The sequence below is a fragment of the Mesoplodon mirus genome (genome assembly GCF_964341445.2).
Source record: "Mesoplodon mirus genome assembly, chromosome: 5".
Taxonomy (NCBI): Eukaryota; Metazoa; Chordata; class Mammalia; order Artiodactyla; family Ziphiidae; genus Mesoplodon; species Mesoplodon mirus.
The window spans coordinates 142,441,005-142,454,986 of NC_138980.1; the positions used below are offsets into that span (position 1 = coordinate 142,441,005).

Consider the following 13,982-nt stretch of genomic DNA (forward strand, 5'->3'; position numbering starts at 1 on the left):
CTTTGTTTTCTAATTATACTTATATCTTAGAATCTGTGGCCACAGTATTGAGGTCAGCTCATTGACTGGAACCCATCTTTGTCCATAATGTTTTTTTTTTTTTAGCTTCCAGCATCTTTTATTTTTCCTAGAATCTGGATACAATAGCTCCAGCAGGGCAGTGCTCAGTACTATTTAGGCTTCACATTTTAGGTTAATAACTTGAATATTGTAAATGTGAATGCACTTTCCCATAGGTGGGAAACTAAAATTTGACGTAACTCATTTACTCAATACTTATGTAACCATACAAAATTTTATATGCAACATGAGCTTTCATAGTATAGAATTTGACCTTCTTACAAACTAGCTTACATAACAGTTACTTTGCTTATCTGTCCTAACCTGTGAAGTGTTGTACCAACGCTTTTCTATGATGTACTTAAACAGGTGAATTCTCCTTACATGAGGGTAAGAAACCTGAAGCTCCAACCCAGAAATATAAAATTCTTTTGTTTCAGCAGACTTAATACCAGAAACAGATTATGGGCAACTCTTACCTAAGTAGTAAGTACTATAGGAACTTACAGTGTTGACCAAAAGAAAACACAGTCTTCTCATTAAACTTTTTTAATGGGTCTCAAATTGTGTGACAGATTTTTGGTCAAGTTGTTTCCATTAAAAAGTACTGATTTTAAAAACTAATAACTTAAAACTGCCACACACAAGACAAATGGTCCACAACACATTCTCCTTTCCTTCTGAAGGTTTTACGATACATTGTTATCATTAACCAGTCTTTTGCTATTAAACTTAAATGGCCAATTGAGACAAACATTTCTGAGACCGTTCTTCCACCACTGATGAAGACTGTGGCGGCAGGTACTGAGGATAATATTCATTTAGCCTTCTGAGCTTTCTGGGTAGACTTGGTGACCTTGCCAGCTCCAGCTGCCTTCTTGTCCACTGCTTTGATGACACCCACAGCAACCGTCTGTCTCATGACACGAACAGCAAAGCGGCCCAGAGGAGGATAGTCAGAGAAGCTCTCAACACACATGGGTTTGCCAGGAACCATATCAACAATGGCAGCATCAGCAGATTTCAAGAATTTGGGGCCATCTTCCAGCTTTTTCCCAGAACGACGATCAATCTTCTCCTTCAGCTCAGCAAACGTGCAGGTAATGTGAGCTGTGTGACAGTCCAGCACAGGTGCATAGCCAGCACTGCTTTGGCTTGGATGGTTCAAGATAATCACCTGAGCTGTGAAGCCAGCTGCTTCCATCGGTGGGTCATTTTTGCTGTCACCAGCCACATTGCCATGACGAACATCTTTGACAGACACGTTCTTGACATTGAAGCCCACATTGTCCCCAGGAAGGGCTTCACTCAAAGCTTCATGGTGCATTTCAACAGACTTCACTTCAGTTGTCACGTTGACTGGAGCAAAGGTGACCACCATGCCAGGTTTGAGAACACCAGTCTCCACTCGACCCACAGGGACAGTGCCAATACCACCAATTTTGTAGACGTCCTGGAGGGGCAAACACAAGGGCTTGTCAGTTGGGTGAGTTGGTGGCAGGATGCAATCCAGAGCTTCAAGCAGTGTGGTTCCACTGGCATTGCCATCTTTACGGGTGACCTTCCATCCCTTGAACCACGGCATGTTAGCACTTGGCTCCAGCATGTTGCCACCATTCCAGCCAGAAATTGGCACAAATGCTACTGTGTCGGGGTTGTAGCCAACTTTCTTAATGTAGGTGCTGACTTCCTTTACAATTTCCTAGTATCTCTTCTGGCTGTAGGGTGGCTCAGTGGAATCCATTTTGTTAACTCCAGCAATTAGTTGTTTCACACCCAGAGTGTAGGCCAGAAGGGCATACTCACGGGTCTGCCCATTCTTGGAAATACTTGCTTCAAATTCACCAGCACCAGCAGCAACGATCAGGACAGCACAGTCAGCCTGGGATGTGCCTGTAATCATGTTTTTGATGAAGTCTTTGTGTCCTGGGGCATCAGTGATGGTCACATAGTACTTGCTGGTCTCGAATTTCCATAGGGAGATATCAATGGTGATACCACGCTCGCGTTCATCTTTCAGTTTGTCCAAGACCCAGGCATACTTGAAGGAGCCCTTCCCCGTCTCGGCAGCCTCCTTCTTGAACTTTTCAATGGTTCTCTTGTCGATCCCACCACATTTGTAGATCAGATGGCCAGTAGTGGTGGACTTCCCTGAATCTACATGTCCGATGACAACGATGTTGATATGGGTCTTCTCCTTTCCCATTTTTTCTTAGGTTTAGCGGTAGTTTTCACGACACCTGTGTCCTGGCGGCAAACCCATTGTGGAAAAGCTGCCCATAATTTTGACTGCTCAGGATTTCCATCTGTGACATGGTCAGCAATGCGTCATGCTTTTATTTTTGTTTTTTCAGAGTTTAATATCTGAAAAGTAAAAAAGTCTTCTCTACAGGGGTGAGGATTTAATCCCTTGGGGAAACACTACAAAGTTTAAACATTTGGGATTCCTGGGGTTCCCTTTCCTTTTGCCAGTGACCTCAACTCCTTCACTCATTTCACCAGCTTCACATTTAATCATTCTGTACTTTAAAGGCAAATTGCCCATTTGTTTAATGCCTACTATCTACGAGGCATTGCACATGATTTTTCTTCTCAGAGCAACCAACTCTATGAGGCACATCTAATCATCCCATTTTTATAACCAAGGAGACAAGCTTAGGAAGGTGATCCCTTCAATATGATCCAACTTGTGAGTGGCAAAGGATGGGAGGGCACCAGGTCTAAGTGATCGCTGAGAGCATGATCCATGCCACCTGGGATTCTGCTGCTGCCTGCTGCCCTTTGACCCGCTCACTCCTCCCACCGTGTACCTTCACCTGAATCTGTAATACTTCACCTGGAATGCTGTTCCCACCGTGATCCTCCCCTCCCCCTGATTTAGACCTCACCTCCAGCATTTCCTCCATGGCTGACTTTACCTAACGGTGGGGCATGGCTATTGGCAGATTAATACACAGAGATACGAACAAATGCTTTCCAGAATTCACTCAGAGATATAATCATCTTGTTTGTGGGGTATTTTTGTCTCCTAAGCTAGAACTTCTGTTTCTTGGGCACCTCCACCTCACCCTCCCCACAATCTATTTTGGTCCCCTGCACACAGGACATCCTCAACAGATGCCACTGACTGACCGGAGAATTATAACACTGGAAATTTCGGAAAGTCTTGCTTGTGAAGGGGAAGTACACCATTCCTCCACTGCTTTTTAAAGAAATATTTTCTGAAGAATACTGTATTTTCCCTTGTGATATTTTCCCTTGTGATTTCCCTGAGGAACTAAACAGGAGCTGTCAGAACTGCTGGTGGGGAGATTTATTTGCACTCAGTGCTCTCTTCTGTCTGTCTGTTGTGCTTTATGAATTTTAAAGAAAAGGAAAGGAAAGCTTTAGGTCAGGAATTCACCTGTTGAAAGGCTTTGTGCTAGAGCCTACGGGAAGGAGAGCCTTGTGGCTTCATCAAGAGTCAGAACACTGCTCGTGTGTTTTGCCTGACCACTGACTTTCTTAGCAGGGGGCTTTGGCAGGGTTGTTTACTCTCATTCTATGCCTCAATATTTAAATCTCGAAATGAAGAGAGCTCCTTCTTGTCTAAGGACACGGGGTGCAGGGCAAAGGGAGCCTGCTACTCAAAGATACAGCCAGCTTAATGTGATTGGAAGGGCCCTGGAGAGATTTCCCAGCCCCCAAATATCTCCCGTTGGCTTGCTCCAGGACAGATAAAGAAGCCTCACGTTTACCTCATCTTCATTTAGGCAGTGAGGGCCTGGTTAAAATACAAATGTGTTATCTAGGAAAACGTGATACAGTTTTGCTTTTATTCCATGATGCACATTTCACCCACATTTTAATGTTTCTGAATCGAGATGCGTTTCTACAATCACTGTGACTCTGTAATGTAGTAGCGCTTCTTTATTCCCCCTGAATGGTTGGTTAAGTCATTGCTATTAAATATATAAGAACCTCTAGAAAACTTGCTAAAACTTGAGACACCTGGGACCTACAGGAACAGGTGTCAATTCAGGAGGTCTGGAAAGTGATGGGGAATTTGCATTTGCAACAAGCGCCCCAGGTGATTCTGAGCAGGGAGCCCTGCTTCAAGAGTCCCCAGTCATTTCCTTAGTTCAAAGAATATGATCTTTATGGATCTTAGTAGTTAGTTTGTAAGGTGTGTCCTATGGAAGCTGCTTGGGTCCTCAGTCACTGGGTGTGCAATTCAGAACCAGGCACTGGGGAGAGAGCCACCCTTCAAGCATGGCAATCATGGGTCCTGCATTTTCTCAGTTCCGCTATGCTCTGCCGTTTTTCCCTGAAATGCTCATATTTTGACATCTAAACTCCATCTCCCAGATGCCTTTCACTTTCAAACATTTCACAGATACTTCCATAAATTAGGTAAGTTTCTGCCCTTGAGAAACTCACACTCTAGTGAGTGGGTCTTGCAAACTGACCTGAGCAGGATTACTGGTGCTAAAATGGGAGCCATCCAGGAATTGTTGAATCAAGGGTCAGCTAATCTCCTCTACAACTGCGTTACCTGATTATGATCAAAGCAAGCCACGGGCAAAATTCTGCTGCACCTACAGACACTTACTAATAAGAAGATTATACAACCTCGCATGCAAGGTTCTCTCAAAACTATTGCCAGTATTCCAGAGGCAGGATCCTGTCACCAGTATAGCCACCATGGGGCAACTAGAATCCTCCAAAGTTCATGGCTGGACCCAAAACCAAGTAAAGTCTTACCTCAGGCAGCATTCTAAGGGTACAGGTTATAATTCTAGCTGAATGTGTATATCCTATTCATGCACAAGTGGAAGGTTTCTAAACTATTTTAACTTATGCACTTATCTTGAATATCTTTATATTCATCAAGGAGATCCCATTTCTAACTTTCATCATGTTAATCAAATGCCACCAATTTCACCGATAAAAAACAAATTCTGACACAAACTATGCTAATTGGCAAAGTACCCATATTGATGGAGATGTGAATAACAGAAGTTCTTTGCCTCTGTATTATACATTCTTGATTAGAGTCCAGAAACATTTGGTTAGAACCTAAACTAGGTGGCACACACATAAGACAGCACTGTATATTCAGAAGTCTTTAATAACAGATCTCTTCAGACTGCATCAGACTCACACACACATTGTGGTACAAAGCAACAATGCCTCTGGGAGAAGTATGTAACGGAGCTCTGAGGACACAAACAAGAGAGTGACTAATTCTATCTGGCAGATGGGAAGTGAGGGGTTAAGGACAGAATATCCTCACAGAAGAGATGGCTGAAGCTGAGTTTGTTTAAATGGGTAGGAATGTATCAATCAGGCAGATTCAGGGTACACCCAGCAAAGGGAAACAGCGCAGGCCTAGCACAGAGTCTTGAGAACTTACACACCTCACATTGGGCACCTGATGGGGAAGATGGGCTAGAACTGTAGCCAGGAACTAGACAACAAAGAACCTTCTAGATCCTGCTCCAGGGTTTGCTCTTTACCTAGTGGGCATCCAGAAGTGAGACAGCAATCTCTTATCTACTGCAACTTTGTTTTGTTTTTTTGTTGTTTTTTAAAATTTTTGGCTGCACCGCACAGCATGTGGGATCTTAGTTCCCTGACCAGGGAGAGAACCCACACCCCCTGCATTGGAAGGCAGAGTCTTAACCACTGGACTGAAGGGGAAGTCCCCTTACCTACTCCACCTTTGGTTCAGAACATAGAATCAACCTGGTTGGTTGAGACCAGCATAGATCCAACATGGGCCAGGCTTCTTCCCAAGCCTTTCTGACTGAAGTCCCAGAGCCCTGAATATCTACTCCATCCATACTGGTTTTTTCCATAAAAATCCAAGTAGAAAGACCAGGGTCCCTAGAGTCATTTACTGGTTGGTTGAAAGGGTGACTTGAACAAGTTTTTTTATCTCTCTGACCCTCAGTGTCCTCATCTGTAAAATGGGGGTAATTATACCTACTTCTAAGGATTGTTATGAAGATCAAGACAGAGCCTGATAGAGGGGAGATGCTCAAGTAATTTTATTTTTAGTGTCTATGTCTTTAAAATCTTTATCATTATTTTTCCTTGTTTATGAATTCTTAGAAGGAATAAGATCTATGTTATACAAGTAGTATTTTATCTCCCTATAACTGGAGATTACCATTCACTGACCTTGGGCCATAAATCTTACTCTAAACCCTTTAAAATCTACAAGTTTAGTCCTAAGGCTCCCAACCCTACTAAATTCCATAAACCTCTCTTATCTGTCTATTGGTCTTATCAGGGTGAGGCTCTCTTGTTGCTTCCAGAGAAAACAACAAGAATTATTTTCTATTTCTAGTCCCAGATGCAACAAGAAGATCACAGATACCAGCTCTCAAGCTCTTTTTCCTTCCTGTTTTTGTGTCTATTCATATATATAACAGCTCTAAGCTTTGAGAATCATGATGGCCAGTGGGCTGGCAGGGCTGCCTTACACTGTCTTAACAAAGTTTAACCTCAATGCCCTTGGCAAGTTTTCCTGCAGGAGGAGCATCTCTTTTTCTAAGGACATCTCATTAGCCCTAATAGGACTTTCAAAAGAAGGCCAGAAATTTCCCCCACCCACAGTCTCATCATCGCTTACAGCCCCTCCCCTCAACAAAACAAACTTGGATCATTGAAACAGGGCCATGTCCTTTTCTCTTACTGATCTGATTCTGAGCAGGATTTTAAAGAGCCACTTTTCTGCTTTCCTTAAAGAGATGAACACTTTAATCCAGGGCAGCAAGCGGCAACCACAAGCATTTTGAATCAAATTTAAATTCTTGGGGCTTTTGGTGCTCCTCAATTTGCCATTGGCTCTCCTCAGCCCTCCCAATTCTGGCACAGCCCTGCATCACACAGTTACCCACCTGCCCTTGAAGGCATCTGGTCAACCCCCATCCCAAGCTCTAGTCATTATAACCCTTGCCACATTTTAGGCACCTTACCCCGTTAACTAGTTAGTTGTCAAGGCCAGAAATGTTCATCCCATAATGGAAGTTTTGTTGTGGGGTGAGATGATGAGGGGAAGAGCAAAATTCTCTGACCGTAGGCCTGGATTAGGAGCCCTCGGGTAGGGAAACCAGTGGCTGGGGCCCGAGTAACGCTGGTGTATGGAATGTCACTGACTGAGCAAAATGATGACAGATTGCTTCCATCACCTTCCCCAGAGGCAGTGCTTGCCCTGGTGAAAACTGTAATAAAGACAGCCTTTGTCACAGCCAGTGTTCAGGGACAGGAGAAGGCAGAGGGACCATGGCACAGGGCTCTGGGGAAAACAGAAATGTGCTTCACCACTCCTTGCACCCTTGAAATTAAGAGAACATTGTTTTGTTTTCTGTTTGTTTTTGTTTTTGTTTTGCGGTACGCGGGCCTCTCACTGCTGTGGCCTCTCCCGCTGCGGAGCACAGGCTCCGGACGCGCAGGCTCAGTGGCCATGGCTCACGGGCCCAGCCACTCCACAGCATGTGGAATCCTCCCGGACCGGGGCACGAACCCGTGTCCCCTGCATCGGCAGGCGGACTCTCAACCACTGCGCCACCAGGGAAGCCCTGTTTTCTGGTATTTATGACAAACATAAACCCCAGGGCATTTGCCAATAAGGCCCAAGTTTAAAATCCCAGCCTCCAAGAAGAGAAATTAGAAAAGAATCCTCTCATCAATTGCTCTTCCACCAAGACAGTAACCTGGACTGTCCTTATTAGAAATGTCTCATTACTGCCAATAATAGTAATCATCACAATATTAAGTAATGACTAAAGAATAAGTACAAGCGGACTCCTTGTTCATAGTGGCTCCTGGTGATAACTGTCTCTGATAATCAAAGCTTAGAATCCACATTTCATGATGAGCTGCTCCAGAGACACTGCCTCACCCCCAGCATTGTAACAATCCACAGTCAAGCGTCTTGAGTTTGATTCTTTTGCAGGTTGGGGCAGACAGAGCAGATTTGTGGCTCTTTCTGTCTTTTTTGAAAATTAATACCATCATAGAGGTTGTGTGATATCACCACACACCTATCAGAATGACTAAAATGAAAAATAGTGACAACGGACTTCCCTGGTGGCAGAGTGGTTAGGAATCCGCCTGCCAATGCAGGGGACACGGGTTTGAGCCCTGGTCTGGGAAGATCCCACATGCCACAGAGCAGCTAAACCCGTGTGCCACAACTGCTGAGTCTGCGCTCTAGAGCCCGTGAGCCACAACTACTGAGCCAGTGTGCCACAACTACTGAAGCCCACGTGCCTAGAGCCCGTGCTCTGCAACAAGAGAAGCCACCGCAATGAGAAGCCCATGCACCACATGAAGGGCAGCCCCCGCTCGCTGCAACTAAAGAAAGTCTACGCGCAGCAACGAAGACCCAATGCAGCCAAAAATAAATAAATAAATTTATAAAAAAAAATAGTGACAACACCAAGGTGTCTAGTGGTTATGGCTCAGCGCTCTCACTGCTGAGGGCCTGGGAACTAACATCTCGCAAGCCATGTGACAAGCCAGAAACACACACACACACACACACACAAAATTGACTTCTTGGATGACGATTGTTATATGACTCATACATACATACATCATTGGTTCGCTGTGAAAAGTACAGCTACATTTTTCTAAGACCTTCAGATGAAATCTTTTTTAAAAAATGTCTAGGGCTTCCCTGGTGGCGCAGTGGTTGACAGTCCACCTGCCGATGCAGGGGACACGGGTTCGTGCCCTGGTCTGGGAGGATCCCACACGCCGAGGAGCGGCTGGGCCCGTGAGCCATGGCCGCTGAGCCTGCGCGTCCGGAGCCTGTGCTCTGCAACGGGAGAGGCCACAACAGTGAGAGGCCCGCGTACCTCAAAAAAAAAAAAAAAAAAAAAAAAAAAGTCTAAACTCCAACTTTGAGTCTTTGCTCATACTTCTCCTTCCATCCGCAACACTTTCCTCAGCCTTTCTCCCCATGAATCTCTATCTATGGCTTAAGTCCCAAGTAAAACACTACCTCCATAAATCCATCTCAAAATTTCTGAGTCAGAATGTATTTCCTCCTTCTCTATATTCTTAAACCTACCTCTATTTTAGTTGTTGTCCTCCCACTTAGGTACATAAGTAACTCTCAGAAGGAACATGTGTACATGCCTAATAGTTTAGAAACACGATGGTTGTTTCCACCTACCAGGTATGCTTTTCCTTCTGATTGCCCATTGTTTGCTTCTTATTCTTGATGTTCAAATCTTAGCTTAGATGGCACCTCCTCAGAAAGGCCATCTCTGGCCACCCAATCTAAAGTCAATATCCAGTCACCCTCTTGCTCTCTTTAAGTTATCAGTATGGCATTTTTTTGTTTCTTTGTTTGTTAGTTTATTTATTGTGGCAAAATATACATAATATAAAATTTACCATTTCAACCATTAAAAATTTTTTTATTTATTTTATTTTTGGCTGTGTAGGGACTTCATTGCTGCGCTCGGGCTTTCTCTAGTTGTGGCGAGCGGGGCTACTCTTTGTTGCAGTGTGCGGGCTTCTCATGGCGGTGGCTTCTCTTGCTGCAGAGCACAGGCTCTAGGCATGTGGGCTTCAGTAGTTGTGGCACATGGGCTCAGTAGTTGTGGCTCACGGGCTGTAGCGCAGGCTCAGTAGTTGTGGCTCATGGGCTTAGTTGCTCCACAGCATGTGGTATCTTCCCAGACCAGGGCTCTAACCCATGTCCCCTGCATTAGCAGGCGGATTCTTAACCACTGCGCCCCCAGGGAAGCCCTCAACTATTTTCAAGTATACCATTCAGTGGCATTAGGCACATGCACAGTGTTGCACAAGGATCACCACTATCCATTTCCAAGATTTTTTCATCTTCCCAAACAGAATCGCTGTACTCATTAAACAGTAACTCCCCATTACCCCTCTCCCCGGCCCCTGGTAACCTCTATTATGCACTCTGTCTCTACAAATTTGCCTACTCTGGATCACCTCATATAAAGTGGGATCATACAATATTTGTTCTTTTGTGTTTGGCTTATTTCACTTAGCATAATGTTTTTAAGGTTCATCCACGTTGTAGCATGTGTCAGAACTTCATTCCTTTTTAAGACTGAATAATATTCCATTGTATGTATATACCACATTTATCCATTCACGCATCAAAAGACACTGTGCTGTTTCCACCTTTTGCCTATTGTGAATAATGCTGCTATGAAGATGGGTGCATATATATCTGTTTAAATCTCTGCTTGTAATTCTTTGGGGGTTTATACCTAGAAGTGAAATCTCTGGATCACATGGTAATTTTATGTTTAACTTTTTGAGAAACCACCATACTGTCAGCCTGGCATATTTAAAATGCATTTGTTTGTCTGCTCCACTGAAATGAAACCTTCATGAGAGCAGGGACCACATCTGTCTTTTCCCTCCCTGCATCCCCAGCATCTAAAACAATTCTGGCACACAATGGACACTCAGAAGTTTTTGTTAAGTGAATGAATGAAGTAGGTCCTCAGCAATTGTTAGTGTTCTTTCTCCTTTATACTCTAGTCCTCTTAAGTCAATCACAAACTACCTGAGGGCAGGGCTAGGTCTCATCATTTGTGTAACCTCAGCACTTAAGACATTGAAGACACCCAATAAGTACTTGTAGAGCTGAAGTATCAATAAATCTCCATTATTTGCTTACAGTTTGGTTTTCACAGTTGAGTCCTCTAGATTCCGGCTGATGATTATGGATTAGGAAGAATGGAAGGCTTTTCCCTGGCTTTTTAGGGAGCAAAAGAAAAGGCCCACTGAGGCCCACATGCTTGTGCCTCCTAGGCATCTCTGCCTCACTTTTTCTCTCATCCTTTTCCCTTTGATTTCTGGATTCTAGCACTTGCCGGAGCCAGGACTAAAGGAAGCAGGATCAACTGAAAAATCTATTAAATTACATCATCTACCTCTGAGAATTGAGGCATGCTGGCTGAGACTTTGGTTCAGATAAAATACAAGTTCTGATATCCCAAGACTTCCTAAAATTTCAAGTAACGTTCTTTGGAATAAAAATTTTAATGACTTTCAAGTAGTTCTGAGCCTGGTAATTCTGGTTATATACGCCCTATACAGGTAAACAATATATTTTACCACTCTGTATTATATATAATAAATTGCACACATACTGCATATTGCACTTTATGTATAATAATGGGTCACTAAATGGGGATGGCAAAACCCAAGTAAAAATGCCCCTGGTACCTGGAACCATTTCCATGGATTTTCTCCCCAAATCCTGTCAGCCTCCTTTACTATTAGGAACTCTCTTTGTTTCAGCCAGCAGTTTTCAAAACAAAGGAGGATAAGATAAACCTCCCAGAATCTCAACATCAGCAGGCTCCAAAAGGCTGCCAGACTACAACTATTTTCCCAGTGGCTCCACCAACCCTCCCAGCTCTCTCCTGCCCTTGTATCGGGGCCACTGGCCTTTACCCAGGTCCTGCCTCCATAGTCTGCTGCCTGTGTGATTCCCAGACAGGCAGCCTCAGGTCAACCTTCGATTATAGATCCTCAATTGCCCCTCCATTTCTGCATCTCCCCACATTAAAAAACTTCTTAAGGCTTTATCAGTGCCTGGGCTCTGCATCAGATGAAGGCCATTCTAGTGGGGCCGTGATTCTTGGGGTGCTTTGCTCACTTGAGGAGCACTAAGTCTTGGGTGTGAGGAGGGTGAGTAAGATTACTGTCTATCCAAAGGAAATGCTGGACTCAGAAACTTGGCTAACAGCTAAACAGAGAATAGGGAGTTTTATAAAACTCCAGCTGTGCTTTAAAACCACACCCAAAATCTGTCTCCAAATCCCTATTTTCCAATGTGCTCCTTTTTCTTTAAAAATAATAGTTTGAGGATAAAGAAGATGTGGCACATATATACAATGGAATATTACTCAGCCATAAAAAGAAACAAAATTTAGTTATTTGCAGTGAGGTGGATGGACCTAGAGTCTGTCATACAGAGTGAAGTAAGTCAGAAAGAGAAAAACAAATACTGTATGTTAACACATATATATGTAATCTAAGAAAAAAAAAGTTCTGAAGAATCTAAGGGCAGGACAGCAATAAAGACACAGACCTACTAGAGAATGGACTTGAGGATATGGGGAGGGGGAAGGGTAAGCTGGGACAAAGTGAGAGAGTAATATGGACATATATACACTACCAAATGTAAAATAGATAGCTAGTGGGAAGCAGCCACATAGCACAGGGAGATCAGCTCAGTGCTTTGTGACCACCTAGAGGGGTGGGATGGGGAGGGTGGGAGGGAGATGCAAGAGGGAGGAGATATGGGGATATATGTATATGTATAGCAGATTCACTTTGTTAAAAAGCAGAAACTAACAGTCCATTGTAAAGCAATTATACTCCAATAAAGATGTTTTAAAAAAAATAGTTTGCAGGGAATTCCCTGGTGGCCCAGTGGTTAGGGCTCGGGGGCTTTCACTGCCAGGGCCCAGGTTCGATCCCTGGTTGGGGGACTGAGATCCTGCAAGCCAGGGGCACAGCCAAAAAAAAAAAAAAAATAGTGTGCAATTTTTTCCCAATCATGTGTCATCTTTATTACCTCCTGCTGGTGCAGGCAGATGAGGGAAGAGGGAAGTGGACCACGTCTCAGCTGACAGATGAGTGAGAAGGAAGTGAGCAGAGTGAGAAGGTCAAGGTCAAGAGGAGCAGAAGGCAGAGGTGGAAACCAGGTGGGAGGATGACCCCAGGTGAACTTCATCTGCCTTCTCTCCTCCCCTGTCAGTCCTAAATACCCCGCCCCTTTCTGCTGCTGCTGCCAGTTACCGGTTACTAAGTGTCCTGGGGCAAAGGCTCTCTAATAGGAACAGGACAGATGGGTGGTCAGAGCTCTCCTGTCAGGCCAGGCTGCTCCCTGCCCCCAGGCCACATGTAGGTTCTGGTCAAATTATAAGGACAGAAATGCCTGCCAGGATGTCCCAAAGGAAGGGCTAAAACAAAGACTGTCCTCAGGCTCTCTCACTGCTAGAGCCTAGCAAGTACTCAGGCCCAGAGGAGAGATACAAAGGGCCTCAGAGTGCCTGGGGTATCCTGGGTACCCAGTTCATATGTGTCAAATGAATGCATTGAGAGAGACATCCATATTGGGTTGGCCAAAAAGTTCGTTCCGGCTTTTCCATAGCATTGTTAGAGCGGAAAATCCCGAACGGACTTTTTGGCCAACCCAATACGTACATACATGTGTACATACATACATACATACGCAGATAGATACAGAGATGATGGGTGGATAATAGGAAGTTTCCATAGTTCATCCCTTTTTTTTTTTTTTTTTTGCCGTACGCAGGCCTCTCACTGTTGTGGCCTCTCCCATTGCGGAGCACAGGCTCCGGACGCGCAGGCTCAGCGGCCATGGCTCACGGGCCCAGCCGCTCCGCGGCATGTGGGATCCTCCTAGACCGGGGCACGAACCCGTATCCCCTGCATCGGCAGGCGGCCTCTCAACCACTGCGGCACCAGGGAAGCCCTACACAGTTTCTTTTTAAAGTAGGCAACATCCTAAGAGAAGTCTTAAACTGGGTAAATGATTGTATCCTCTTTTTCACAGGCATTTGCATTTTAAACGGGGAAGACCAAGGTTCTGGAATGGCCTTCTCCAATAGCAGTGCTATTGGCATGACCCAGGAAAGAGAAGGGTCAGAGGTCAGAGGTGGAGGTCAGAGATCTTTCCAGCTAGTGGTTGCCACCTACTCCAACCACAAGGCCAGTCTAGCAGCCAAAAGCTTTGGGAAGGAGGAGGGGAAGAGGGCGCCCACTGATAGAAGCACCGCACTGGGGAGTGTCACCTTCTCAACTTAATCGCTCTGACATGCATCCTGGTTGGGGTGGGAGGTAGGTAGAGAGGAGCAAAAAACACTTTGAGAGAAGTCCGAGGATCTATCTCGCTTTCT

At 44.6% G+C, this 13,982-nt stretch overlaps 1 pseudogene across 1 annotated transcript; it reads right to left on the bottom strand.

Moving 5' to 3' along the window:
- Positions 1–534: 534 nt before the first annotated feature.
- Positions 535–2,316, bottom strand: LOC309805090 (elongation factor 1-alpha 1-like; annotated as a pseudogene). The gene has a single exon. The product of its transcript is annotated as an elongation factor 1-alpha 1-like (transcript).
- Between the last annotated feature and the right edge of the window lie 11,666 nt (positions 2,317–13,982).